This window comes from Triticum dicoccoides, chromosome 1B (genome assembly GCF_002162155.2).
Source record: "Triticum dicoccoides isolate Atlit2015 ecotype Zavitan chromosome 1B, WEW_v2.0, whole genome shotgun sequence".
Taxonomy (NCBI): domain Eukaryota; kingdom Viridiplantae; phylum Streptophyta; class Magnoliopsida; order Poales; family Poaceae; genus Triticum; species Triticum dicoccoides.
This window is the reverse complement of record NC_041381.1, coordinates 147,840,901-147,844,532: the sequence shown is the minus strand read 5'-3', so window position 1 is coordinate 147,844,532 and position 3,632 is coordinate 147,840,901.

Sequence of the window (3,632 nt, the reverse complement as noted above, 5' to 3'; positions counted from 1 at the left end):
GTGTGCACTATGACCTGGGTTGGTGGAGCTTTACCATCCACTAGGTGTATGCTACCCATTAGGTGTATGTCAACGTGAAGTTGACCTACATTTGCTGATTCACATGCCTTGATATCCTTGCTTGCGAGAAGTTGAATCCTGATGTACTTTTACCATACATCTCCCCATGTTGCATCGAACGGGGAGTGGAGTGGTTTCTGTTGTTACTCCATTCTTTCAGGCGTACTTTTGCAGGGTTGTAGGATTGTGTGACACCTTTATATTCAGTAAATGAATCTGACAGTTTAGTTGCAATCTGTTGCAAATCTTCTGAACGCACGGTTCAGATCTTTGAGTACATGGAATTGAGGAAGAAATGTGTTGAACATTCCACTAATTTCCTAGCATTCTTTATGGTACTTGAAATCTCCCCCTAATGCCTGGAAATGTTCCTCATTGAATCAACATACTGGCCTTAAATAACTCCCCACGCGAGGGGCTTGAGGTATTTACGGAAATACAATTATTCCTCACATAGATCCCAACTATATGTTGAGGGGCCAATGATGTATGTTGGGGTGGTGATATTGGTATGCAACCGAAATACCGTAGATGGGAAATACTTGGTAGATTTCTATGTATCAAAGATATAGGGGAATAATAGTACGCAGTTTGGTCATGAGCGTGTAAAACTGCATGACTCCAACGTAAAGTTGGTAAATTGCAATTCCAAAGTAAAGATAATGCAATGAGCATAACTCTTTGGATAAAGGATTCTACCAAACCATTTTGAGTCTAGACATTAGGACAAATTGCTAAACTTCAATCCAAGGGCCATATAGAAGGCACTCAAGGAGAACTCTGCAATGTTATCCATTCGATTTGCTTGAAATCGGTGTCAGGATAATAAGCCAATGGTTTCGTGTGGATAAACCACACTTGAGACTATCGTATAGATGCGTCTTTTGGAACCATGGAACACCTGAATAGTCTAGTCAATGGATGGGAAGAGCTACTTACCTCAACTTGATATATTCAAGGAGTCTGAGTGGTTTAGCCTAGACTTTAAGGTGCGCGAGCCTTAAAATTAGCTTCCCTGTGTCACATGTTGTGTACACAAAATCCAAATATCCTTAGAATTTAGCATTAAAATAATCATAAACTCTGGAATTGCTCATAGTTTCGGTTCAACCCAATGTCTCGATGACCAAGGAAAGTATGCCAAGTTTGCCATGCACAAGACATTTGGAAAACTATCTTGGGCGCAACGTGTGCTACAAGTTTTGCAGTATGTGTAGTACAATCCCGATGATACATAGAGAATGTGCTTGCCATATCCGTTGCATATGGTAAAGAGAAGTTAGTCCTCTTTGTTGTCATCATAAGTTTCGCTATGAAAACTATTTTGACGGATACCTCTATTGTTTAGTAGGGGACGAGTTAAACTTGGGAAGCAATAAAGCATCCCGACGTTACTCGAGTACCTACAGGGATAGTAAATATGACTCGAGTTGAGCCAACAAATACCTCATCACGTCTAGCGATTTTAAAACATCTCCTTTCTCTCGATGAGAGTGGAAGCATTAAACTTCCCTGAGTATAGAGTTTGTGGTGCATATGTCCACAAGGCACATATCATCTTTCATCAGATTGACCCCCGTAGAAATCTATATATAGACATGAAGATTCTCAAGGAAATCACTATCGGATATATAAAATACATACAAATGTATTTGTACCAAAGTGTTGGTACAATATATGATGACAACAATACTTATGTTGTTGTTACAACATCATAAATGGACATAAATTATATTGACCACTGAGGAGATTGAGAGACTATTCATGGTCTCCAAACATGTCGGTTGAGTCATATTCAACCACACGTTCTCGGTGCCCATAGGGTCCCGTCATCACTGCGATGTCGGGTTGAAGGTTGAAGTAAGCTTCAAACCTTTGCCCTTGAGTTCATTGTATCTCAGGGATTGCTGATACAGAATAACCAGATGCTGAGATCTGAATCTAATGCCTTATAATGTGTAAGACAACATTTTTTTGTTAATGTTGTGATCCTGACCAGAAGTGAATCCTGGATTGCACACATTATACCATGACACACAAGAGCGATCGGGATGTCCATGGCCCAGATAAGGCAGTGGTGGCCATTAAGGGCGAATGTCTTAAATTCTATAGCCATATGATATCTCTATGGGTAAACTAGAGATAATTCATTTACAGTCAGTAAATTAAAGACCATCATGATTGATGTTGTAATGAACTTAGCAAAATCAATGGGTATTTTAAGAAGTTATCTTGAAACCATTAGTGTGAATCTCAAATTGCTAAATATGACACCTTGAAGATAATCTTCAAAATGGAGTAGATCTCGCAGCACTAGGGAGTATAATCTGATGAAATCAGTAGATACTCACTCGTAATGCCTTATGTCATGACTTAGTAAAGCGTGTAGGAGAGCACTTTGTAAAGCAATCATAATGTCGAGAACGACAAAATATAGGCTCCATCAGTAGTCATCGATAATCTGCATATGCAGTAGATCCATATGACTACCTTATGATCCCAAGCATCAATTTGAAAAACAACAGTTAGAATTTTGCATTCAATATTTGCAAGAAATTAAAAATCTCAATTACAAATAGACGTATTAATCTCGACATGTAGCAAACATGGAGATACATATATTCGGAATACATCGTACTCAACAGAAATACACTACTATTGCAATGAATAGTAATGATGTTGCAAACTTGATGTTCAAGTGAAAAACTTGAATTGTATAGACCTCAAATTAGATGAAATGATCTTGTATCAAGTTGCAAGATAATTCAGCAAAGTGAATTAATATTTTGCGAGAGAAAATTAATCTCAATCGCAATGAGACTGTTTTGCGAAAAAAATTATATTTCTCAATCGCAAATCGATATTGCTGTGCGAGAAAATTTAATCTCAATCGCCAAAACATGTTCTAGATAATGTGGTAAACACATTGAACATGTCAAATATAAATATATACATATTTCTGGAATTGTAAAACTCAATAGAAAATGGGTTGAAATGCATATCTATACATACATGGTCTAATAAAGATGACAAGTGCTAATGAATAGCATGAGTAGTTAAACCATGTTGAGTTATCCTGAGACGTACAAGAATTACTCCAAGATTTATACACACAGCCTATTATGAAAATAGGTAAAGCCGCATGGGCTAAAGTGTATAATCGTGAAGGGATAAGGCTCCATGGCCTTTCCAATTTCCATGTGCGGTTACGAATCTAAGGATTCGTTTTGGCTCACGCCGTCGTGCTACGCACCACCGTTCGCTGCCGATGGGAGGGCACTGTTGCACGTATTCGTGCTGCCGGAGCGCTAGAAGACGCCGGTGCGCCGCGGGCGACGGACGGGCACGCGGTGCGGCACGACACACGGCCGGGCGGAGTCTGTGGCCTGGGGCGCGGCGCGGCGCGGAGGCCGGGTGGACGGGCGCGCGGCCAGGGGCAGACCCGACCCGGGCAGGCGTGGCCTGGCGCGGCCGGCGCAGAGGTCGGGTGGACGGCCGCGCGGTCAGGGGCAGCCTCGACCCGGGCGGCGGCCAGGTGGATGGGCCCCTGGCGCGTCGCAGCGCAGGCGGGC